General features: G+C 41.9%; 2 pseudogenes; one reads left to right on the top strand and one right to left on the bottom strand.

Moving 5' to 3' along the window:
- Positions 1-27745, bottom strand: part of LOC140491337 (microtubule-associated protein RP/EB family member 1 pseudogene) — a 59631-nt pseudogene that overhangs the window by 28694 nt on the left and 3192 nt on the right.
- LOC140491191 (cytochrome P450 2D14-like) lies at positions 713-27331 on the top strand (annotated as a pseudogene).

Genomic DNA, 27745 nt, shown 5'->3' with positions numbered 1-27745 from the left:
ATGCTAAGAGGGGACTTGATAGATGTACGTAAGATAAGGAGGAACATTGGCAGGGTAGATAGAAAACAGATGTTCCCCTTGATTGAAGGATCAATATCAAGAGGCAAAGTTTTAAGGTGAAGGGCAAGAGGCTTAAAGGGTATTTGAGGAAAATGTTGTTACCCAGAGGGTGGTGGGGTCTGGAGTGCACAGACTGGGAGAGTAGTTGAGGCAGGAAATAGCACAACCTTTAAGATGTACTTGGATAAGCACTTGAAGTGTCATAACATTCAAGGCTATGGGCCAAGTGCCAAAACATTGGATTAGTGTAGGTTGGCATAGACTCAGTTGGCCAAATTACCTTACAGTATGACTGTATGTTGCAAAAGCAAATAAAGGAATATCATAAAAATTAGTAAAGTCTTCCAAATTACCTTGTCCTGTATAGAGTTTAATCTGAACCAAGTTGGGGTGTGGAAGTAGATTTTGCAAAATCCCCAAAGAATTCTGTGACATTGAAAACCTGGTTAATCAAACCCTGATAAAAGGTTTGAGGTTAAACAACAGGACAGTGATTGGCTTATAGTGAATGTTTGATTCCGTGTAGCTTTTAATAGGTCCCTGAACATAGAAACTAAAGTCACCTGATGCTGTAATAGCGTATGGAGTATTAAATAAGATTGGGTGGCCACCCCCACTAAAACTCTGCAGCAGCCTCACTCATTGGCAGCTGACAGACCGGGTGGAATTTGTTCTCTGGCTGCTGGACAAGAGTTGGTCTCTCTGGGGAACATAGAGCTCTCACTGTTCCCTGGGTTTCTCTCTATGATTTGTGACAGATTCACTGTACTGGCCACGTTCTTCATGGTGTTTGTCCTGGTCTTTGACTACATGAAGAGACGCAAGTGTCAGAATTACCCTCCTGAGCCCCAGGGTTTTCCTTTCTTTGGAAACATTCTTTAGGTGGACTTGAATAGCCCCCACGTATCGTTTGCCAAGGTAAAGTACAAAATGTTCGAGGAGAAAGTGAGGACTGCAGATGCTGGAGATCAGAGCTGAAAATGTGTTGCTGGAAAAGCGCAGCAGGTCAGGCAGCATCCAAGGAACAGGAGAATCGACGTTTCGGGCAGAGTTCCTGAAGAAGGGCTGATACCCGGAACGTTGATTCTCCTGTTCCTTGGATGCTGCCTGACCTGCTGCGCTTTTCCAGCAACACATTTTCAGCTCTAAAGTACAAAATGGTCAGATAGCAGGGTATGAATGGTGCAAGCTAAAGCTGAGGCCTGCATTCTGTGAATCAAACTTAACCATCTCAATTTCTTTTTCCTTGTTAGTTAGTTTTTTTTTCCATCTTCCCCTTTTTCTGCTCCATTAATTCTGGCTAACTTTCTTTCCATATGGTCCTCTTTTACTGCAATTTCTCTTTACTTGATTATTTTATTGATTACTTTTTTTTAGATCTTGTTTTTCTTAATGAAATGTAGTCTAATGTTTTAAGTTCAGAGTTGTATTGTTCCAGATCCTGACTGTGAAAACCTGAATAATGTATGGCCTCAGTACAGAGAATACATCAATTCCTTGCCCCCTCTGTTTCTCCAATTGCTTTTCTGTGTTACTCTGCTTCCACCTTGCTTGTTTCTCTTTTCCATTGTATATTTTATTGTATCCTGTTTACTAAGCGTTTTGCCTCTCTAAACTTACTCTCTCTTTAATAGGGCCAGTCATAATCTTTGTGTTGTCTGATCATACAAGCTATGAAGAAGAGTAGGTCATTCGTTCCCTATAATCGGCTCTGCCATTTGATAAGATCATGGCAGTTTTTAATTATGGTCTCACTTTCACATTCCTTCCTACACTAAGAAGGTTTGATTCTCTGTTTAGTCGAGAATCTACCTAACTCGGCCTTAAAAATATTCACCGATTCTGCTACCACCACTCTCCGGGTAAGAACGTTTCACAGCCTCATCATCTTCTGAGAGAAAATAAATTCTCAACTCAGTCTTAAGTTGAAGCCCCTTTATTTTAAAAAGGAGTCCCCCATTTGAGTCTCTTCCCACAAGGACAGACATCCTTTCAGTATCCATCCCAGTCAAGTCCCCTCAGGAAATTATGTTTCAAAAGATCATCACATTCTTCTAAACTCCAATGGATGCATGCCCATGCACTTCAACCCTTCCTCAGAAGATAACAGTTTCTCCCTAAGAATCAGGTGTGAGAGCTTTTTCCTGAACTGCTTCTAATGTAATTATATCCATTTTAAATAAGGAAACCAGAACTGCACACACAAAAGTATTTCTGAGTGGACACATCAATTCTTTGTTCAACTGTAAAACACCTCTATTCTTATATTCTAACCCTGCAATAAGCAGAAACATTCTTCAAATTTATATGTGAAGTAACTGCAGAGAGGCTGGGTCCCATCATCTAGTCACCCTTTATTTACTACATGAGAAGGTGCAGAGAGAGGGATCAACTTTAATATTTGAGAGGTCTGTTCAAAAGTCTAACAGCAGTGGGGAAGAAGCTGTTCTTGAACCTGTTAGGTATGTTTTCTCACACTTTTGTAACTTCTGTCTGATAAAGAGAGGTGGAAAAATGTGTAACCAGGGTGGGAGGGGTCTTTGACTTTATTGGCTGCTTTCCTGAGGCAGCGGGAAGTATAGACAGAATCAATGGATGGAAGGCTGATTTGCATGATGGACTGGACTGTGTTAATGATTCTATAATTTCTTGTGGTTTACATGGCTAAATGTTAGTCTCATCGGAAACACCTCAGGCCATTTCATTACGTCATGATTACAACTTGTTGTTGCAAATTGTTGTGCCCTTTAGCAGGTAGATTTCATGAGGTACGCTGCTGGAAATAATGTGACCAGGTAAGGAGAGACCTGAAAAGGCACAAGAAATGATCAAAAGGAAAAATTGTGTCAGAAGTTGATGTGCAACTTACTTTCAGTCGATTTGACTGTGTGCCATTGAGCCTATTTACTATGAACAGACTCCTCCACACTGACAATAAGAGAATAGTTCTGAAGGGGTTTATGTCCATGTTACATTGCCTTTACTCATTTTATTGATGTCACACAGTCTACGTGTGGAGACAAGAAATTCTACTCAAGCTTTTGGAAGAAGCTGGTGTACCTGTAGCAGCTCCCTAAGGTCCTGGTGATTATACCAGACCAAATATAGTCGTCTTATTGCTACCATGCAATAAACTTCTTCTGTAGATATTGTACAATGATATCTCCTCTACCACTAATCACTAGATAGGCTCAAGATAAAGCAAAAGGTGAAGGAGGTTTGGTAGACGTGGCCTATCTCAAAAAGTCCCTTACCTAGTACCACACACTGGTAAATGTGGCATGTACCACAAGATGCCAAGAGTGGTCATCTGGGAAAATATTGCAGGGTCCAACCTGCATGGAGTATTTGACATGAACACTGCAGGCACCGTAATGATGGAGCATCTGATAAAGTTTCAGTGGAAGCACACTCTACTGACCACTGATTCCTCACTCTTCTCTGCCTTTCAAAAAAAAAATGGAGGAGGATGTTGATAGGAAGTTGTCACATCACTCCATACTTGTTCCACAGATAACTGGGATTCACACTGATTTGTTAAAGTCAGTGTATGTGGGCATTTAATTTGGATACAGCAGTCAAGACAGCAAAAAGTATCCTGCAAGCCCCCTGGCATCTGAAAATCTATCCAAAAACTTAGTAAAATCTGAAAGACACTTTCAATAAAGATTTGCAGTCTTGTTCCAGGCCATTGAAGCCAAGCAAGTGGGCTTAACAATCAACAAAAAGCTAAGATTCAATTTGGGAAAAGGAAAGGATCCTTATTTTAATATTTCAGTTAAGTATCTCCTCCAGTCAGGCCATTATCCAGAATATCTAAGTCAGCCATTTCAATATAATGACAAATTCATTTCCAGGGAAGATCACAAACCATAAAATCATTATTTTGTTAAATTTACATTTGAAAAAAAAAATAGCAAAACAGAGATGTGTTTCTCCTTCAGTATTTTGCCCCCTACTTGTTTGCCTGATGATACACTTGGGACTGAAAATGTTCCAAAGAAGCGGACCAGCATGCTGCAGATAAGACTGAGCAATTCCATATCCAAATGATCACATTAAAGCTTTTCATTCCTGTTATATCCAGATAGAATGGTGCTGGACAATTAAAAATAAACTAATAGGAGGAGGAAGTTCAAAGAACATCTCTAACTTTAATCACAACCCATTCGTGAAAGGTTGAAGTATTTGACAAACTGTACGATCGATCCATCTTGGCTTCCTCCTGAGGTACCCATCACAGAGGCCAGTCTTCAGCCAATGCTATTCACTTCACATGATATTAAGAAAAGGCAGAGCTCACTGGATATTGCAAAGGCTATGGGCCCTGACAACTTCACAACTTTTATCTTATTTCCAAAAACCTGTGCTCCAAAACTTGTTGGGTCCCTGGCCAAGCTGTTCTGGTACAGTTGAAACACTGGCATCTTTCCAACAATGTGGAAAATTATCCAAGTATGTCTCATCCACAAAACGTAGGACAGATCTAATCCAACCACCGACCTCTTCATCAGTTTATTTTCCATCAAAGTGGTTGAAAATGCCTTTGAAAGTGATACTTAATCAGCCACAACCACTCGATGATGCTCCATTTGTGTTCCACCAGGGGCACTCAGCTTCAGATTTCATATGGCCTTGGCCCAAAATGGAATAACTTGCAATACTCAAATCCCATGATAAGAAAGCAAGATCAAGCTGGTTCTGTCAATGAGCATGTGATTCTCCTCAGCAAGACTTTACTCTCTGTTTTAGATCCAGTTATTGCCAGTAATTGGTGTTATTGTCAAAAGCAGTAAAGATTAAAATCTATTCTCTTATCTAACAATACAATGTATCATTGGCAGAATTGCTGATAGATATGTCAGTAGTTTAAAGACTATCTATCTCATTATAATTTTCATTGTAGGCTAATCAGTATGATCAAAGATTCTCAACTATGCATGAGATTATGCTCTTGCTGAATCATTTATTTATAATCCAAGTTAAACATTAACAATTTTGATTCATGCACAAGAAGTAGGAGTTTTGTGTTTAAATGCTAATGCCTGCTTGGTTAATCAATAAGATCAGATTGTGGCCATATCTCCAGTTTCCTGCCTGTTGCCCACAACACTTAACTCCCCTGTTGCTCAGGAATTTATCTAACTCAGCCTTGTTCGTATTCATTGAACACTGCTCTCTGATGAAAACAATTCCACAAACTAACAATTTCCAAGAGAAGTTTCTCCTCATCTCAGTCCAGTCTTAAATGGGATTCTTATTTTGAAGCTTTGTCCCTCAATTAAGGCTCTCCCACCAACGGAACGATCCTGTGAATATTCACCTTATGTTTCAAAATTCCAATGGGAATTGGCTCAACCTGCTCATAATGATATAAATGTATTTTATTCAGGAAATGCCAGGTCCAGAATAAAGTTGCAAATAAATGAAAATATACAAAATGCAGAGAGAATTAGAATAAAAAGGATATTAAAAGACCAAACAGAAAGAAAGATTGCTGTTTATAAAGTGCCTTTCATGACTTCAGAATGTCACAAATGACTTTACTGCATTGGGAAGTGGAATGACGGGCAGAATGGAGAACACTTGGCAGCCAAAAGTGCTAATAATCAGATAATCTGTTCTCATGATGGTGATTGTGCGAAAATCATGGAGGAGGTGGAGGGCGGGGTTGTATCCCGAACATAGGTGGGGAGTTCTTGGACTAAGGGGGACAGGACCGTGTCGAGGTATGCAGAGAGGAGTTCGGTGGGGCAGGAGTAGGCTGAGACAATGGGTCAGCCGGGGCAGTCAGGTTTGTGGATTTTGGGCAGGAGGTAGAAACGGGCGGTGCGGGGTTGTGGGACTATGAGGTTGGAGGCGGTGGATGGGAGATCCCCTGAGGTGATGAGGTTCTGGATGGTCTGGGAGATGATGGTTTGTTGGTGGGAGGTGGGGTCATGGTCAAGAGGGCAGTAGGAGGTGGTGTCTGCGAGCTGGCATTTAGCCTCAGCGGTGTAAAGGTCGGTGCGCCAAACTACCACCACGCCTCTCTTGTCTACTGGTTTGATAGTGAGGTTGGGGTTGGAACGGAGGGAGTGGAGGGCTGCACGTTCCAAGGGTGAGAGCTTGGAGTGGGTGAGAGGGGTGGAGAAGTTGAGGCGGTTAACGTCGTGGCGGCAGTTGGCTATGAAAAGATCGAGGGCAGGTAAGAGGCCAGCACGGGGTGTCCAGGTGGATGAGATGCGTTGGAGGCGGGAGAAAGGGTCGTCAGAGGGTGGGCGAGAATCTTGGTTGGAGATGTAGGCGCGGAGGCGAAGGTGGCGGAAGAATTGTTCGATGTCACGCCGCATGTTGAACTCGTTAATCCGAGAGCGTAGGGGAATGAAGATGAGGCCTCTGCTGAGGACTGATCTTTCATCCTCAGAGAGGGGTAGATGTGGAGGGATGGTGAAAACACAGCAAGGCTGGGAGCTAGGATGTGGTGTGGGGCTGGGATTGGGGGTGGGGAGGGAGATCGGCATGGGGGCGGAGTTGGGTGTGGTGAAGGAGATCGATGTGGGGGCGGGGTTAGACGTGGTGATGGAGATCGGCGGGGTTAGGCATGGAGAGAGAGATCGGCGTGGGGGTGGAGTTAAGCGTGGTGACGGAGATCGGCGTGGGGGCAGAGACACATGCGGCGCTGTGGTCGTTCAGGTTAGTGATGTCACTGGGGGTGGAAGTGGCTGCGGCGGCGGCAACCCAGGGGGCGGAAGTGGCTGTGGCGACGACAGAGTGTTATTCTCGACAGCCGCAGAGGCCGCAAATCTGTTGGCGATGGTCTTCCTGCCGATCGTGGAGGCAGTTGTCTGGGCGGCGTTCGCGGAGGCTGCGAGGTCGGTGGGGGCGGAAGTGACGTCATGGTCCGCGGCAGCAGTTGCTGCCGTGGGCGCTGTAGCGGCCGCGTGGTTAATAGCGCCTGACTGATTTCAGAGGCCGATGGAACATTCTGGAACAGTTGAGGAACCCAGAGTGTGGGGGTAAGTACATGAAAGTTTTTGGTACTTACTATCTTTAATTTCCGATATGGCTAGGAAGAACTGTTTGTTTAGTGTATGGATTCTTCTGTGGATGAAGAACAGTAGAGGTCCTTTACAGGTCTGAGAGTGTGTTGTCCTGAGCTGTGGGAGGGCTGACTGCAGGGAATGTAGGTAGCGGCGCATGGCTGCAAGCGTGGAGCGGAGGATCTGGAGGGAAGCCCCACCCCCCACTTTTTCCTTGAAGAAGGGCTTATGCCCGAAATGTTGATTCTCCTGTTCCTTGGATGCTGCCTGACCTGCTGCGCTTTTCCAGCAACACATTTTCAGCTACACTCCTGACTCTCAACATCACCAAACCTTTTACAAGATTGAATCCCCTCATACCTCCATACATCATACTCCATCTGCCCACTTAACCCATCTATCTGACCTTGCCCTCTCGGTGTCTTCTCACTTTTGTATCATAGACAAACTTTCATCTAAATGATTAAGAAAGATTGCAAAGAGCTGAGGTCACAGCGCTGATCTTGAGATACTCCACGATCACAGCCTGTCAACTTGAACATGCCTTGTTTATCCATGCTGTTTGTTTCCTGTCAATTAACCAATCCTCAATCCATCGTACTGTACTACCTGCAAATTGGAGGACATTCCTGTACATTCTGGAAGGCAGTCAAGGGTCAGAATCTGTAATGTGTCTTTCATCTTATCACTATCCTAGGCCTAGACTTAACTTTGTCTTGAATGAGATTCCCAAGTGTCATTGCTCCTGCCTCAGTCTGCTGCATGAGTACCAGATGGGAGCCATTGTTGGATCATTCTTTCACCCTCCGCTTGATCAACCCACCCAATTGATTCCTCAGCATAGTATGGAAGCAGGTCATTCACCCAGAGTCCACATCAACTCACCAAAGAGCATCGCCCCAGATCCACCCCTCTACTCTATCCCTGTAACTGCATTTCCAGCTTACCCACCTAACCTGCACATCCCTGGACACTAATGACATGACCAATCTACCTAATCTGTGCACCTTTGGATTGTGGGAGGAAACCGGAGCACCCAGAGGAAATTTACACAAGCATGGGGAGAATGTGCAAACTCCACACTGTTGTGCAAAGATACAAATGAACCTAGGTGCCTGGCACAGAGAAGCAGCAGTGCAAACCACTGAGCCACCTGCAGCCTGAGTGATTCATCTCTCTCAGCCCAGCCACCTCTTATTATCCCTGTTCTAACCATCAGCCAGCATCCCATTTGATATCAGCTCAAGTATGACTAGGTGTGTTGTGGTCCCCGTGATCTGACTAGATGATAGGCCACAAATCTCTGATGAGGACACAGACCCCATCAATTCCTGCTCTGGATTCCCTTAATATCCAGATAGTCAGTGATACCAGACTATCCCTGCTATTCATGCTATTGGAAAGTGACTATGCTTTATTCATTCTCAACTAGAAGAAAGTGAGGACTTCAGATGCTAGAGATCAGAATCGAGAGCGTGGTGCTGGAAAAGCACAACAGGTCAGGCAGCATCCAAGGAGCAGGAGAATCTATGTTTCAGGCAAGAGCCCTTACCCGAAATGTCAATTCTCCTCCTCCTCGGATACTGTCTGATCTGCTGTACCTTTCCAACATCACAACTTTTTTCATTCTCAGGCAACCCAGTATAATCCCAATGCTCACACTCAGCAGGCTGAATAATAGGTAACCAGGGCTACAGAGTCAGTTTTAGCTAATTACATGATTTTCAAAATCCAAGGACAGAGGATGGATACAAGACAGTGAGGATTTTAAGTATCACAAGCATCAGTGTGGGACAGACTGAGAATTCTCACATCCTCATTCCAGTAATCAGATGGGTTAAGCCTGTCTTCTGGTAGGACAGCCGAGCATAGTTTCAAAATGGTAATGTCTTGCTGGAACAGATCCTCTTAGTGAATGGCAAAACAGACTCAAGGGGACTTCTGCCTATGTGTATTATAATGCTATAATTTTAGCTATTTTCCTCATTAGCCTGTTTTCTGGAACATATGCGACTTGAACCAAGGCCTCCTAGTTCAAAGAGAGGGACACTATTACTGTGCTTCGAGGGTCCTTCCAATGTTACAATTTTATGTGACATGTTACCTTACCAACTTTCAGATATTTTACTATCCATTAGCTGCATCGTTGAGATAATGACATTTTATCTGATTCATGATTCGACATTATTTTTCTAATTAGCCAGTTCAGAGATGTTATTATACATTTCTGGAGCAGGTGGGATTTGAACCCTGGCCTTGCACCAAAAAAAGGGCCCAATGAGGGAAAGTTCCAGTAGAGAAAGAGCCAACAGTGAAACAGGCACCTGAGGACAAAATGAAACTCACCACTTTGTTAAGTGGTAACCAATGTGCAAACTCCACACTGTTGCCTGAGAGTAGAAATCAAACCCAAGTCCCTGATGCCCCGAGGCAGCAGTGCTAACCACTGAGACACTGCCACTCTCAGTTGGTTGGCATTGGTGATTACCCAATGAAATCAAATCAGTGCTGATGAAGAAGCCAGTCCCACACTTCTGACCGTACACACAATGGCACAGGAGCTGAAGCCCTGCACTAGTTGGGCCACAGCACAGAATAATACTAAGAGATTAAATATGAAATCATTTCAAATTGCAGTATTTCTGATCAACATCGATTACATAGGTCAGATACAATATCAAACCAAAAATAACAGGCTTCAATTTTTCCTCCACTTAATTCTGTTCTTTATTTTTAAGCTGTGGAAGGAATATGGCAGCGTGGTGAGCATACAGCTTGGATGGACAAACACAGTGATACTAAATGACTATGAAGCTCTCAAACAGGCTCTGGTGAAGAAATCAGAAGATTTTGCTGATTGACCAAACTTAGCAATATATGAAGATTTGTTTAAACGGGCAGGAGAAGATATCTGTGTAGAAAGCTTCAGAAACAGTATTGGACCTGGGGCAGGGTAGAGGGGTGGTATTATTTGAACTGAATTGTCACCTTTTTTGGCTCTACGTCTATGTTCCTAATTGACTTTCCTCATATTTCTTGACAATCAACGCACCTTCTTCTTTTCACCTTGCAGCACTACTGTCTCCATGGGCCAGTCCATTAGCTGGATATATGGTCCTGAGTGCAGTGTCCTTGCTGTTGCCTTACAATGAGAGTTACTAATGCAGCTTAACATGCAGCACTGAAGGATAGAAGCATCTTATAAGTACATCAGAGAAGTGTCCTGGGTTTTCTCACAGGCTGGCACGTTGGATACCAATGTGGGATGGTGTGGCCAGTGCCCAAAGATGTTTTTTTTCCCTCAGAGTCCAACATGGAGCAGGTGGTGAGCTAAATCAACCGGCTCGGACTTCCAGGTCGGGTTTTCTTGCTTTGAGTGTTTCGTAAGGTGGAAGCATTCAATAATGACCGTTAACTGGTAACTCATCACTGCCCAGTGAGAATCTCACCACAATGTTTATCAGAAGTGTGAAAGGTGGAGTGAGATAATCTTGATGGGGAGATAAAGCTCACTGTACTTGTTGCCGAATTCTGTCCATGTCTCACCAGAGCCCAATCCCTCCGGCTTCTGGAAGATTCTGTGCTATGTTTACTTGACTTACAAAGTAAAGCTTGTAATTTGACTCCTACAAACATTTTATAAACCTAATCAGTTCCCTTGTTTTTAAAATGCATCTTAACAAGTGAAATAGAAAATAATATGAAGAAATCCCTCTGACATTGTACCCCCACAGGCATCGTCTTTGCAAAATATGGCCATTGGTGGAAAGAGCAGAGGAAGTTTTCACTTTTGACACTGAGGAACTTTGGGCTGGGGAAGAAATCTCTAGAGACACGAATTGTGGAAGAGGCTGGATTTTTAAACAAAGAATTTAAAAATGCAAAAAGGTGCGTAAATTCCAAGGAAATTCCCTTTATCGTTTTCAGATAATTGTTACTGATTTACCTCCTCTGTGCACCGTGTACACCAATTTCTCAACCGTTTAACTGAAATTGGGTGAGGGTTAGCGTGTGAGGGTTTTACTTCCTTCGCAGTTGATGGACATTTTATAACCAGATTTGGACTGCTTGAGATGGGATTATTTCAGTTCAAGCTATGGCCAGTGTAATTTTCAATCACTCTCCATTTTGTTTCGCGAGAAAACCTATACTCTGAAGGAATCTGGGATTCACAGATAGCATAAATCCTCAACTAACAAAGAAGTCAGGGGTGTCCAGGTCAAGCTGTGGTCTCAAATCAGACAAGCTAGGATCTTACTGAATGACGGAACTGTCTAACATGATAGAATAGCCTACTCCTGCTCCTAACATGCATGTTCATATGGAACATATAACACTATATAACACTCCAGCAACTAACTTATTATATCCAGTACAAGTAATACTCACTTCACATTTCATTTATGACAGTATTATAGTGACAGTATTATATTATATTATATATTACCTTTTGCACCCAATCTCATGTGGCAATTAGGATTTACCTCTCAGTTTATACAAGTTCTTGGAATTTCAATTCTCTTCCAGATGAGAGATTGTTTTGTTGCTGTTGGATATGCTTTTCACCATTCTTGTAGCAAATCTTCTTTCTTGTGTTATATAGAGTTTACAGTTTTTCATGGCCTAGGTTAGAAAACTGAACTTGGTTTGATTAGTTTTTGTGACGAACAACAGAGTTTAACACAGTATCTGAGCTTTAACTCCACAATGCAGTTGTTTTAATATTTATGCTTATAAAGAAAGTCTAAGCCAAACACCTGAATAGTTGACAAACTAATGTTCTTAAAGATGTGGGTTAGCCTATGCACTTATGGTGGTGACTGAAGTGATACCCCTTATAAAAGGTGCTTTATTTAAGAATGTGTTAACTAAGGATATTACTGACATTATAAATGGTTCAAGGCAGTGATGAACAGGGTCACTTTTCTAGAAACATAGGTAGCTGTTTATCTTTTCAATAAACACATTGAAGTGGGTTTCACTACTGGTAGTCAGTTTGGAAATTCTCAAAGAACAAGGGAAGCATCTTTTGATGGACACTCTGTATTATGACTCAATGTAATGGGAGATGAACGCCCATTGGATGCTTGGAGTAAGTACAGACGGTTTCCTATAAATATACAATGCTGTAAAAAACATGCTGTAAAACATATATACGCAATGTGGAAGTTATCAGTCATGTTGAAGATATTAAAGGTTTCTGTGGATTAGAGTATTAGTGGCCCACTACGTAATGCTAGTCAATATTACTTTTATTTTGTTTGTTGCAGTAAAAGTCTGAAAAATTGCAATCTGATTACGCAATTCTGTTAAATTGGTCACTAGAGATTCTTTTAAAATCTACTACTTTTTGAGGGCACACAGAGAGAAAGACTGTATCCACTAGTAGGAGAGTGGGTTATCATGGGATACGTATACTTCCACTGAGGAAGCCAGAAGATAGAGGAATATTTTATTACACAGCACATTTTCTGAAGTGCACTGCCTGAAACGATGGGCATAGCAGATCCAATAATCATTTTCAAAAATAAATCTGATCAAAAAGGGAAAAAATGTCAGAGGTACGGATAGAACAAACAGGAAAGTAAGAACTTTTAGATAAGTAGAAAACATCAGTTCTGAACATCACACTTTAGGATGCATGTCAGCTCATTTGAAAGTTGTAGAAGGAATGTACCTGGTTAGTACTAGGGATGCCTGACTTCAGTTTTGTGGAGAGATTTGAAAAGCTGAATCTGTTCTCCTGACTGCAGAGAAGGTTATCAGGAAATGTTCAAAATTATGAAATGTTTGGACAGAATAATAATGGAGATACTGTTCCCTGTAGTAAAAGAAACAGTAACCAGAGATAACACATGTAAAGCGATAGGTAAAATACTTCTTTCTGCTGCTAAATCATACTCATGTCAAGGCAATGCCTGGATGGCAGGGTGGGGGGTGGGGATGTGAAAGCAGATTTAACAGTAACTTTGAAATGTAAGGTGGACAGATGTATTCCACAGCAACAGGAAAAGACAAGGGAAATAGAACTAGTTGAATAGTTGTATCAATTGACATACATATCATGGCAAATAGTTTATCACTGTGCTCACTTCTGTATATAATTCCACACCTTAAATCACTGATTTATTTTGTATTTGGATTTCAAATGAAACATGAACCTCAAACAAGTTTCATGGAAACCAAAATTTGTTAGGGACACTTTTTGATGTCTTTGCTGCGGGTACTGAGACCACCTCCACCACCCTGCGCTGGGGTCTGCTCTTTATGGTGCTGTATCCTAATTTGTAGTGTAAGTACAAATAGGCTTCCAATACCTGACAGGGCCACAGTTACCATTCTGGAATGTGGAAGCAGGAAGGACAGAGATTCCAGTGGGAACTGAGATGGAAACACTGCTATTAAGTGAGACAGGGAAGAGGAAAATAGAGTTCTGAAAAAGTATAATATTGGATTCAAAACATTAACTCTATTTCTCTGTCCACAAATGCTGCTAAGCCTGCTAAGTTTCTCCAGCATTCTGTGTTTGTTTAAAAGGACAATGTTAATTGATTTAGAAGTAATGGGACAATTAATCATTTTATGCTTTTGACACTGACTGCAGTAATCCTACAATCAGCAAAATAGGGTTTTGAATATTCTTTTTTTTAAATTCACTTAGCCAAACTATCTGGTATTTATTTAATTAATGTTTGTGTGACCTTACTGCCACAAACTGGGACTGCATTTTCTGATGACAATAATGACCAGACTTCACTAAGTGCTCTATTAGTGGGGTATCTCTTGGGACATTATGACATTGCGAAACATTGTAACTATTTCTTAGGACTTGCATTTAAAATCTGTTGTTCTTCTGTTTCTGTAGCTAAAGTGCAGGAGAGATTGAGAGTGTAATTGGGAAGGAGAGAAAGCCAATTTTGGAAGACCGGTGAGGAAATGCCGTACACTAATGCTGTTATCCATGAAACCCAACGCTTGGGAAATATCGTTCCAAATTCACTTCCTCATCAAACATAGAGATACAGAGGTCATAGGTTACACAATCCCTAAGGTATTGTCTGGCATTCATTTTAAGTATGTAGTTCTCAGAAATCTGAAGTAAAATTCTACAATTCTTATAGTTAATTATGAACATTCATTATTGTACAGTACCTGGGTTCAGAAATAGAAAATACGAAGGTTCTGTGTTAGTAGGACTGTTCCCTATTGCTTCAAAAGTTAGGCTTCTGTAAAAACCAATATCATTAATGTAGTAATTCCCAACATCAGGTGGTCTCAGCTATTTTTCCTTTATCCTAGATGTGTCACAGCTTGTACTTCCAAGTAAACCTGTTGGACTATAACCTGGTTGAGATTTTTAACTTCATGGAAACAGGTAGATACGATGATGAAAAGAGGCCTCTTGTTGATTGGGAGCTGAGCAAGAGCTATTAGAGGGGGTTGAAATTGTAGCATTTCTCCGTCCGATAAACTAGAAACACACACTTCACTGTCCAGAAAACTGTGCCAGTACTGATCTTGATCCCAAAGTATGGTCTGAAAGCTGTTCTATGACAAGAGATACAAACGTCTGCAACAGGGAATAAGTATTCCTTAGCCCAGGTGGGTCGATACCTTTTTTCGAATACAGGGGTGACCTGCCCCTTATTGCTCCGATGGCTGGTTACAACCATATTCTTGACTCATGTGTCTCTATTTTAATGATGTAGGGAACAACAATCATCCCAAATCTGTCCTCCGCCTTGTTTGATGAGAATATTTGGTCGACTCCACACCAGTTTAATCTGGGTTACTTCCTCAACTCAGAGGGGAGCTTTGTGAAACCAGAAGCCTTCATCCCATTCTCTGCAGGTAACGTACAATTCGAGGAAGCATTAACCGTACTGAAATACACAGCTGCAGGTTTCTAATGCTATCCAGCCACATCTTAATATAGGGTTTACCTCAATGAGGATATGGAAAATCCCATAAATTACCACATAAATTAACGTCAATCTTCAAATCCTCTTATGGGTGACGGAGTTTTGAAAGTGTTCTTTTGATATTTACTGAATAAAAAACAATATTTATGTGCTGTTGTAAAAAGTTGATTCACTGAGTGTAAGATGGGGTGGGATGCTATCAGTGGGACATTAGGTATTTAAGACAGTGGCCATTCGTTGTTTAATTCAGTGTAACCCCACAGTGACCTTCCGACCTCTCACCTGCTGACTTGACCATTCTTTGCTCCTCTCTCTGCAGGTCGCCGTGTGTGCCTGGGGGAGCAGCTGGCAAAGACTGAATTCTTCCTGTTCTTCACCTCCATGGTCCAACAGTGCACATTCCATCTCCCAGAAAATGAGCCAAGACCAAACTACACTGAATCCAAATTCGGAATCACCCTGAGTCCACGTGCTTATCGTCTGTGCGTTAAGCTCAGATACAATGTATAGGAATGGTGGTTGGGGGGGGGGGGGGGCGCTTCAGGAGCAGTGAGGGGACATACACTTTCTTTAATTTCAAACTAATCCCATCACTAATTGTTTTTCTGTTCTCTTCTGTATAAAATTGCAACAGACGTGTCTAGCTACTAAGTGCAGCTCTCACAGCAACGTGACTCGTCTGGATTGGAGCATGGGCCCTTGTTTTCTGGGATCTAAATTCTGATCCAAACAAGACCCACCTGCCAACAAGCGTGAGCAGAGTCTCACCCACCTGCTAATGGTGAAACCTCTAACTGCTCACCTGAACGCGATGAAATTCCACGAGCAAGAGTTCTCAGTAAAAGTTGGACAGTATTCTGCATTGATTACTTGTTTATCAACAGAGGGAGAGAAATAGGTCTTCTGGAAAATGTGAAATATGGACAATAGTGAACCAGAAACCTGTTTTATGTCCCCATGTCAGGATACTGATTCACTAGCACCTGCTTTGTGCTTTCACCAATATCTAATCTTATTCCTAATCTTATATCTAATGAAAAATTTACAAATTTAAAATTTACACAATCAAGACAAATCAGACAGAATAAATTTTAACAATTGTTAAGCTAACGATATAACAAAAGAAAAAAAAGCTACTTTCTTGTTGGCATATTAGTATAGTTCGGTGCAGTAACACTGGGTGAATCGGTCTCTCTTTCTTCTGTTTGTTTAAATGAGTGCAGGATGCGCTGCCTAATGCAATGGATCAGTGTACTGATGTTATAATGATATCCCCAATATAATTCTTAATAAAAACAAAACACAATGGAAATCTGACCCTGGTGCTTCACTGTCTAAACTTACACAGTCCAACCATGACATGTTCAAATTGAAGCTTTGTTCAGAACAATTCTCATTACAAACACACAACAGAACAGAATGATTAAATCAGATTCGGGTCCTGGCTACAATAGTTGAAGCAAAGACAAAAATCGGCATTTGAAGTGAGTGATCGTGTCTTGACAACAGCACATTATTGTGGCAGAGGGACAAAATTTCCACTACGTTGTTCATATAACAAATGTCTTCAATAAAAACTACTTGGAGCTGTATTTTGTACAGTATAACAGTAACTTATTGCTAGTCTGATATCAGGCAGCTGAAAAGGCAGCAACTAGATAACACTGCTTTATGACAGATTTTGTCTTTGTATTCCAAATGGATTCTGAATCCTTTTGACAGGTGGGGACTGGAAAGTAGACTGATGCAAGTAATAACTATTCACAGAAGTGTGCAATCACAACCTTCTTCCCTCAGATCGCTGCTCCACATGATCTAGGATCACTGATGACAGACTCTTAGCTATTATTTCTTTATACTCCAGGCTTCACCACACTAGTTAGACCAAAGTAAATTTGAAGCAAGGAGAAAGTGAGGACTGCAGATGCTGGAGGTCAGGGATGCGAGTGTGGTGCTGGAAAAGCACAGGTCAGGCAGCATCCGAGGAGCAGGAGAATCGATGTTTCGGGCGTAAGCCTGATTTCTGACATAAGCATCATCTCCTTATGAACGGCTTATGCTCGAAACATCGATTCTCCTGCTCCTCGGATGCTGCCTGACCTGCTGTGTTTTTCCAGACCTCATTCGCGACTCTGAATTTGAAGTATGAATGGAGTCCTGTGAAATTATAATTTGAAATAATAATTTACAGTGCTGGTGCGTACATTGTAAGTTGTAGCTGGAATTTGCATTGTACCTGGAGACTAGCAGTGCATTGTTACCAATATAATATGTGATGGTACAGACCATTAAGATATTGGCACAATATTTTCTGAAGAAATAACGAAGTGGATTGAGGAAGGCAGAGCGGTGAATATTGTTCATGGGACTTCAGTAAGGCATTTGGCAATGTTCTGCATGAAGACTGGTTAAAAAGGTTAGTTCACAGAATACAGGGAGAAGTAGCCATCTGGATAAAAATAATGGCTAGAAGATAGGAGACAGGGTGGCAGTGGAGGGTTGCTTTTCCTACTGGAGATCTATGACCAGCAGGGTACTGCAGGGATCAGCATTGGATCAACTGCTTTTTGTCATTTATATAAATGATTTGGATGTGAATATAAGGGATACTGTTAGTAAATTTGCAGAGGACACCAAAATTAGAGGTGTGGTGGTCAGCGAAGATTACCTCAGAGCACAACTGGATCTTGATCAGATGGGCCAATGGGTCGAGAAGTGGCAGATGGAGTTTCATTTAGATAAACGTGAGGTGGATTTTGGAAAAGCAAATCAAGGCAGGACTTATACACTTAATGGTAAGGTCCTGGGGAGTGTTGCTGAAGAAAGAGTCCCTGAAGTGCAGGTTCATAGTTCCTTGAAAGTGGAATCTCAGGTAGACAGAATAGAGAAGAAAGCATTTGGCATACTTGCCTTTATTGGTCAGTGCACTGAGCGTAGGAACTGGGAGGTCATGTTGCAGGTGTACAGGACATCGGTTAAGCCACTTTTTAAAATACTGCGTGCAATTCTGGTCTCCCTACTCAAGGAAAGATGTTGTGAAACTACACTCCTTAAGGCCCTACCATTCACCATGAAACTCCTACCCTGACTTGACTTTCCAAAATACAAGACCTCACACTTGTTTATATTGGACTCCACTTGCTATTTCTCAGCCCATTTCCCCAGCTGATCAAGGTCCTGCTGCAATTTCTGATAACCTGCCTCTCTGTCCACAATACCACCTATTTTAGTGTCATCTGTAAATTCACTAATCATGCCTTGTACATTCTCATCCAAATCATCAATATAGATAACAAACAGTAACGGGCCTAGAACCAACCTCTGAGGTGCTTCACTAGTCACAGGTCTCCAGTCCGACAAGCATCCTTCCACTATTACCCTCTGCTTCCCACCATCAAACCAATTGTGCATCCAATTTGCCAGCTTCCCCTGGATTCCATGCAATCTAACCTTCTTGAGCAGCCTAGAAATTTGGAATCTTATTCATGGCTTTACTGAAATCCATCTAGACAATGTCTACCAGTTATTTGGTTAAATTCCTGTGTCTCAATAAAAGAGTTATAAACACAAATATTTAAAACCAAAGAATGTTATAATCCTTAGTCCCACACCAATGAGTCAAAAACTGCATTTGTCAATCAAACTGTGAAATGAAAGGCTATTATAAATATTTACATACCTGGAGTTTTAAATATCTTGATAGATCTCTATGGCAATTTTGACAGCTCTTTGGCAAATTGAAATTCCCAGTGAGTTTTTAAAAATATCTACTTATAACAATTCCAACGGACACTCAACTTCTCCTATGTGGCGAAAATTTGGGGCCTTCTCAGAAATGGAGAGTTCTTTTTCTATTCAGTGGATTCTTGTAAATACTATGCAGAGTTGGCTAAACATGTGTAATAGCTGGGAAATGTGTGACTAACTCAGAGACCCTAAAGAGCTGGGTGTTTTCGAGATGGGACCAAACCATTAACAGGGTTTATTGGTTAGTTACTCAGAAAGAAACTCTGAAAAGCAACACCTGTCAGGACACTGACAAGAGGGACAGAAGGCTCATAAAAGTGCCTTGTGCTGAAAGTAAGCATGCAGATGCAGCAGGCAGTGAAGAAAGTAAATGGTATGTTGGTTTTCGTAGCCAGAGAATTTGAGTACAGGAGCAGTCTTGTCTTGCTGCAATTGTAGAGGGGCTTGGTGAGACCACACATGGAGTATTAGTGCAGTTTTGGTCTCCTTATCTGAGGAGGGTGGTTCTGATTATGAAGGAAGTCCAATAAAGGGGTTTACCAAGCTACTTCCTGGGATGGAAGGACTGATATAAGCTGAGAGATTGAATTGGTTAGGACCATATTCACTTGAGGTTCGAAAAAAAACTGAGAATTTACAAAATTTACAAAAATCAGAATTTACAAAATCCTGACAGGACCAGCCAGGATAAATGCAGGAAGGATATTCCCAATGACTGGGGAGTTCACACTCCAAGATCACGGTCTAAGGATACAGTGTAGGCCATTTAGGACTGAGGTGAGGAGAAATATCTTCACTCAGAGGGGTGAGCTTGTAGAAAGCTTTGCTACAGAAAGTAGTTGAGGTAAAAATATTGAATGTTTTCAAGGCAAAGATATGGTTTGTAAGGTTAAAGGGACAGAGGGTATGTGGAGAAAGCAGGAGAAGGGTACTGAATTGGATGATCAGCCAGGATCATATCAAAAGACTGACTATTTTCTATGTTTTTATGATAATTGTACCTGTAAAACCTGAAGGTGAAAGCTGATACTGGATAGGTCTCCTGACCCACTGTGCATGAAGAAAGAGCTGGCGACAGTGGAACTGTATAGCTATGAAATAATACATGTCTATGGTGAGTGACGTGGGTGTTTGTGGCCTTACAGACAGATCTTTGTTATACTGGCCAAAGTGAAATTTGTCCTTTTATTTTAAGTATCATTTACCTGTCAACCTTGTTTAATTTTAGATTAGATTCCTTTTGGCCCAACAAGTCCACACCGACTCGCCAAAGAGTAACCAACCCAGACCATTCCCCTACCCTATATTTGCCCCTGACTAATGCACCTAACACTATGGACAGTTTAGCATGGCCAGTTCATCTGACCTTTGGATTGTGGGAGGAAACCAGATCACCTGGAGGAAACCCACACAGACACGGGGAGAATTTGTAAACTCTACACAGAGTCGCCTGAGGCAGGAATCGAACCTAGAGCTAACCACTGAGCCACTGTGCTGCTCATAAATTTGTACTGATGGTCTTAAAGTAAAAATTACAAGAACTGAAACCTTATTGTTACTTTGTTGTCTGGGAATCATTTGGTCAGTTTGTTTATTTGGATTATTCCCCTAAGAGATTATTCAACAAAGAACATCTTGCAATTCTATAAGGTCACCAGCAGGTGGTAGGTTAACCCCTCCATACACCAATGGGTGCAGCCATTTGCTGGCACTTCACTAAAAGTGAGTCACATTTACAAGAGATTCAGGAAGAGAAGAATGTTTACCAGTAACCTCCTTCAGAGGCTCCCTTTGGGTACAGGAGAAGCAGGTGTGAAATACAGGGCATGATTATTTACAGGGAGATGAGGAGGATATGGGGAACCAGCAAAGTTGGAGTTGTGGGTGATCTGACTGGAGATGTGGGTTGTAGCATGGGGGGTTGTGGGGTAAGGGGAAAGCCAGAGATCTCAGCGAGAGAGTGAGAGACTCCGATCAGCAGAGGCGAAACTGGGATTTTCTTGACCATCTGTGCACAGCATTCCTGCTCCTACTTCAAAAACAGAATAAGTTCGATGTGGGAGCTAATCGACAGCTCCTGGTTCGGTTTCACCACTGGGTTTGCCAAGCCAGGGTCACATGGTTAATGTGTGAAATCTAAATCTGACTCCTAAATCATTACACTGTGGTAGGCTGACTTAGATATGTGAAGAAAGTGCCCTAGGAGACAGTGAGGTCTGCAGGTGCTGGAGATCAGTGTTGAGATGGTGTTGCTGGAAAAGCACAGCAGGTCAAGCAGCATCCCAGGAGCAGTCAGAGTCCTTCCCCCACCCCTCAAATGGGACCTATACAACAACTTAGCACCATTAAAATGACAGCAAGTCTCAATATGAGAGTTGTCTCCCACTCTACACTTTGGATAGCTTAGCTCCTCTTACCCTCTGCCCAACCATTGTGAACTGGAAAGGAGGTTCATATCAAGGCCGTGGGCTGCTACAAAATTTAAAAAAAACTGTTAGTATGGGTAAAGTGTGCCATAAATCCTGAGGAGATGGGTATGTAGACATTAAACATCACATGAAATAAAGCTCAGATAGCAATGAGGGGAAAATTCAGAAGACTGGTATCTATTTTTTTAAAAATCAAAGGAAACAGAGTGTCTAACAAATAACTTATTTCCCTGTGCAACATATGTGGACGTTGAATGTTTCTTGTTTATTAGGCAGCCCTCATGTTCTGGTTAAGTTTATTAACTTTAAATTTATTAGGGGCAATTTTGATTTTGCCCGATTATGTAAAACAATCAATACTGGATCAGCCTAAACAAATCTCTGGGACCTGATCAAATGTATCTCAGGACGTTGTGGGAAGTTAGGGAGGAAATTGTGGGGGCTCTAGCAGAAATATTTTTATCACCTAAAACCACCGATGTGGTGCCAAAGGACTGGACGGTGGCTAATGTTATGCCTTTATTTAAGAAAGGCTAAAGGAGAAGCTTGGGAACTACAGACCCGAGAGTCGGGCATCAGTGGTGGCTAAGGTGATTCAGAAAGATAATATTTACATGCATTTGGAGAGACAAGGAATGATTAGAGACAGTCAGCATGGTTTTGTGTGAAGGAAACTATGTTTCACAAACTTGACTGAGTTTTTTTTGAGGAAGTAACCAAGATGACTAAGGATCGAGGAGCCTGTACTGCTCTGTAATGTTCTAAAAAAAAAAGATCGATGAGGGCAGAGAAGTAGATGTTGTTTACTTGGCCTTAGCAAAGCCTTTGATAAGGCCCTGTATGGTAGATGAATTAGCAGCACGGTGGCTCAGTTGTTAGCACTGCTGCCTCAGCACCAGGGTCCCAGGTTCGATTCCAGCCTCGGGTGACTGTGTGGAGTTTGCACAGTCTTGGTGTCTGTGTGAGTTTCCTCCGGGTGCTCCAGTTTCCTCCCACAGTCCAAAGACTTGCAGACCAGGTGAATTGGCTATGCTAAATTGCCCAGTGTTAGGTGCATTAGTCAGAGGGAAATGGGTCACTCTTTGGAGGGTTGGTGTGGACTTGTAGGGCTGAAGGGCCTGTGTCCACACTGTGGGTAATCTTAAGTAAATCACATGGGATTCAGAATGAGCTTGCTAATTGGATACAAAGTTGGCATTACAGTAGGAAACTGAAGGCGATGGTGGAAGGTTGTTTTTCCGATTGGGAGGCCTGTGACCAGTGGTGTTCCACAAGGATCGGTACTAGGTCCACTTTTGTTTGTCAGTAATATAAATGATTTGGAGGAGAATATAGGAGGCAAGGTTAGTGGAAGACACTGAAATTGGTGGTATGATGGTATAGTGGACAGTGAAGAAGGTTAACTAAGATTACATGGAGATCTTGATTAACTGGGTCAAATGGCATGAGTGGCAGTCGGAGTTTAATTTGGATAAATATGAGGTATTGTATTTTGGTAAAACAAACAAGGTCAGGCCTTGGGTAGTGTCGTAGAACAGAGAGCTAGGCGTTCAGGTACTTAATTCTTTGAAATTTACGTCACAGGTAGGGTGGTTTAGAAAGCATTTAGCACGTTTGCGTTCATTGCTCAGACCTTTGAGTATAAGAAATGGGACATCATGTTGAGGTTGTACAGGACATTGGTGAGGCATCTTCTGGAGTACTGTGTCCAGTCCAGGTCACTATGTTCTAGGAAGGATTTTATTAAACTGGAGAGGGCTCTGTGAAGATTCACCAGGACATTGCCAGGAATGGAAGGCTTGAGTTATACAAACAGGCTGGATAAGCTAGGCCTTTTCTCATTGGAGCACAGTAGGTTGAGGGATGACCTTGTATAAATGCATAAAATCATGAGGGGCATAGACAAGGTGAATAGCAAAGGTCTTCTCCCCAAGGTGGATGAGTTCAAAATTAGGCTTTTACAGGAGAGAGGAGAAAGATTTAAAAAAGAACATGAAGTGCCAGTCTTTTATACAGGGAGTGGTGGGTGTGGAATAAACTGCCAGGGAAAGTGGTGGAGTCGGGTATAGTTACAACGTTTAAAAGACATTTAGCTTACTACATGAATAGGAAACGTTTGTAGTATATGGGCTGAATGCAGGCAGTAGGACTAGTTTAGTTGAGAACATTATTGACGTGGGCTAGTTGTACCAAAGAGAATGGTTCCATGCTGTATGACTATATTCCCCTCACTATTTTATTAGCATAAATAAATATTAGGCAGCACACATATCAATTATTTAACACTAAGGACTAAAGTAAAAAAATTACTCCAGCAAAACAGAGGATGTGTTCTTCACACGAGACGTTCAGGTTAGGAATGCATTGGCTGGTAGCGAGAGGGAAGCAGGTTCAATTGAGGTGTTCAATAGTGCATTGCAAGATTATTTAAATAGAAACAAGTTACAATTTTGCAAGAAGAAGGCAGGAGATTAGCACTAAATCAATACTCTCACAGCACAGAATTTACTGAATGGTTTCCTTCTGCACTGGTCACAACTCTGCTTCTAATTCTAGGATTTCCAAGGAGCAGTCATGTAGGACTCAAAATGTAAACAGTTGTTTCACACTCCAAAGCTGACAGACCTGCTCCAGCATTCTCTGCTTTTATTTGTAAAATACTGTAATTATTCTCACCAAGTAAATTAAGGTAGTACTGAGGCAGTATCACAAGATTAGTGCTGTAATCCAGTGAGCCTGGGGACATGGGAGGAAACTCCATCATAGCGGCTGGAGGAATTTATGTTCAAAATAGTAAAACTCTGGAACACAAACATAGCCTCAGTGATGGAAATCTGATACTCACTGATTATTGTAACCAGCCATTTGGTTCATTTCAGAGAAGGAATCAGCCATTTTACCTGGTTCTGAAAGGGTTGATACCTAACTGATTTCAATAAGAACCACCCATTATGACGATAAAACAGGATCTTGGTTAGAATAAAACAAGAGTTTATAGGAGGTGGATTTAGGGCTAGGGTGTTTCAATAGCCTCAGTGGTAAAGTAGGTCATATTCATTTTAGAGGTTACAGTAATGCAGTATGCAGTTATAGAACCATAGAGTTATTCAGCAGAGAAACAGATCCTTTGGTCCAACTAGTCCATACTAATCATGTTCCCAAACTAAATTGGTCCCACCTGCCTGTAATTGACCCACATCCATCCAAACTGAGAAAAAAATTGCCCCTCATGTCTTTAAATCTTTCTCCTCTCACTTTAAAAATAAGCACCCTTGTCTCGACAATCCCCACTCCAGATAAACAGCACCTGCCATGCCCCCTATCCATGCCCTTTATGATTTTATAGACCTCTATAAAAAAGGTCACCACACAACCTTCTACACTTCAGTGAAAAAAAGACCCAACCTATCCAGCCTCTCCTTAAAGGGAAGGAAGCATATATCAGGTATAGACAGGATAGATCAAGTGAACCTTTACAAGACTAGGGATATATTTAACAGAAATCAAGAGGGCCAAAAGGGGACACAAGATAGCTTTGGCAATTAGAGTTAAAGGAGAATCCAAAGGGTTTTTACAAATATATTAAGGACAAAAAAGGGAACTAGGGAGCGAATAGGGCCCCTCAAAGAACAGCAAGGCGGGCTTTGTGTGGAGCCACAGAAAATGGAGCAGGTACTACATGAGTATTTATTGTGGAAAAGGACATGGAAGGTATAGAATGTCAGGAAATAGATGACATCTTGAAAAACATCCATATTACAGAGGAGAAAGTGCTGGATGTCTTGAAACGCATAAAAGTGGATAAATCCCCAGGACCTGATCAGGTGTAGACTAGACATCTGTGGGAATTGACTGCTGGGCCTCTTGCTAAAGATATTTGTATCATCGATAGTCACAGGTGAGGCGCTGGAAGACTGGAGGTTGGATAACGTGGCACCACTGTTTAAGAAAGATGGTAAGGACAAGCCAAGGAACTGTAGACCAGTGAGCCTGACATTGATGGTGGGTAAGTTGTTGGAGGGAGTCCTGAGGGATAGGATATACATGTATTTGGAAAGGCAAGGACTGATTTGGGATAGTCAACATGGCTTTGTGCATGGGAAATCATGTCTCAAACTGGATTGAAGTTGTTACAAAGGGGATTGATAAGGGCAGAGCAGTAGATATGGACTTCAGTAAGACGTTTGACAAGGTCCTCCATGGCAGACTGGTGAGCGAGGTTAGATGTCATGTTTTCCATGGAAAACGCGCCATTTGGATACAGAACTGGCTCAAAGGTAAAAGACAGCAGGTGGTGGTCGAAGGTTGTTTTTCCAGAGTGGAGGCCTGTGACCAGTGGAGTGCCACAAGGATCCTCTACTTTTCATCATTTATATAAATGATTTGGATGTGAGCATAAGAGGTATAGTTAGTAAGTTTGCTGATGACACCAAAATTGGAGGTGTTATGGACAGCTAAGAAGGTTACCTCAGATTACAACAGGTTCTTGATCAGATGGGCCAATGGGCTGAGAGGTGGCAGATGGTGTTGAATTTAGATAAATGCGAGGTGCTGCATTTTGGGAAATCAAGTCTTACCATTAAGTGTATAAATCCTGCTAAGGTCCTAGGAGTGCTGCTGAACAAACAGACCTTGGAGTTCAGGTTCATAGCTCCTTGAAAGTGGACAGATAGATAGAATAGTGAAGGTGGCATTTGGTACACTTTCCTTTATTGGTCAGAGTATTGAGTACAGGAGTTGGGAGACCATGTTGCGACTGTACAGGACATTGGTTAGGCCACTGTTGGAATATTGCATGCAATTCTGGTCTCCTTCCTAGCGGAAGGATGTTGTGAAACTTGAAAGGGTTCAGTAAAGATTTACAAGGATGTTGCCAGGGTTGGAGGATTTGAGCTAAAGAGAGGTTGAATAGGCTGGGGATGTTTTCCCTGGAGCATTGGAGACTAAGAGGTGACCTTATTGAGGTTTGTAAAATCATGAGGGGCATGGATAGGATAAGTAGACAAGGTCTTTTCCCTGGAGTATGAGAGTCCAAACTAGAGGGCATAGGTTTAGGGTCAGATGGAAAGATATAAAAGAGACCGAAGGGGCAACATTTTCATGCAGAGGATGGTACCTGTATCGAATAAGCTGCCAGAGGAAGTGGGGGAGGCTGGTACAATTGCAACATTTCAAAGGCATCTAGATGGGTATATGAATAAGAAGGGTTTAGAAGGATATGGGCCACGTGCTGGCAGGCAGGACTAGAATGGGTTGGGGTATTTGGTCGGCATGGACGAGTTGGACCGAAGGGTCAGTTTCCGTGCTGTACATCTATGACTATCACTCAAACCCTCCATTCCTAGCAATCTCAAATTTGTTGCAATGCAATTCATAATGTTGTTTAGTCAGCAAGAGTTGGGTCAGAAAGGTGAATATCCTACTCCACACTTGGCTAATTCACATTGGAAGGGACCCACGTACAACATGTGGCAACACTTAGAATGGTGTCAAAAAAAAAACCGGAGAAACCTGGGGAAAGAAAAACATGATCCAGAAAAGGAACAGACATTGATGACCGCTGACAACAGTGAACCCCATAAAACTCGTGGCAAGACTCTACACAAGAATATTTCAATGGATGACACAAAGCATTCTAGACCAGACAGGAAAAGCGCTAGACCAGGGCAATCAGCAGCTCCAAAGCAAAGGTGCAGGTTGCAAGGTTGTGGTCTGTGGGAGTGGCTCCCGATCTGGGTTAAGTTGCTGACTCGACCAGACATCAAGGATTGTGAGTCCCACCAAAAAATCCTTGTTACAAAAAAAGGTGAAACTTTTAACAGTGCAGTGATTCAGGCTGAAAGAGTAATAAGCTAAAACAACATCACAACTCTGATCAAGTGTGACCACAGTACATGGTCACCATAGGCATGGCTGGAACACCACAAGGGAAGACCTGTATATTCCAGAAGCAAAAAGCAGGAGAAATCATAAGCCAAGGATAAGGATTTGTCAACTTCAAGAATTATACAAATCTGATCTATCACAGAAATATGCTTTTGGATGCAAGGAGAACGCCATGGGAGTCATTGAGACTCAAGCATTTGAAAATGGCCATCACACCAGTGTTGGGCAGGACAATCATCCAGTAGAGCAGCAAGGAACACCATAACTGCAGAATAAAAAAACTTCACAGAAATAAAAACTCAATTAGAAAGTCACTGCATTAGAAATGCTATTTCCACAAAGATTTAATTAAGAGTTTTTTAAAAATTCATTCATAGGACATTACTGGCTAAGTGAACACTTTTTGCCCATCCTAATTTCCCAGAGGGCAGTTAAGAATCAACCATTGCACAGGGACTGCAGTCACATAGCCAACCAGGTAAGGACATTAGTGAACCAAATAGGTTTTTCCCAAAAGAATCAACAGGGGTTTTATAGCATCATTGGAGACTTCATTCCAGATTGCCATTGAAATTAAAATCCACTATCTGCTATGGCAGGATTTGAGTCCACGTCTCCAGAACATGACTTGGGTTTTGGACTTACAGTCCAGTGATAATATCATTAGGCCACTGCCTAG

This window comes from Chiloscyllium punctatum, chromosome 19, assembly GCF_047496795.1.
Source record: "Chiloscyllium punctatum isolate Juve2018m chromosome 19, sChiPun1.3, whole genome shotgun sequence".
In the NCBI taxonomy this organism is placed as follows: domain Eukaryota; kingdom Metazoa; phylum Chordata; class Chondrichthyes; order Orectolobiformes; family Hemiscylliidae; genus Chiloscyllium; species Chiloscyllium punctatum.
The sequence above is the reverse complement of the archived record's forward strand: the minus strand, read 5'-3'. Positions and strand labels throughout refer to the sequence as shown.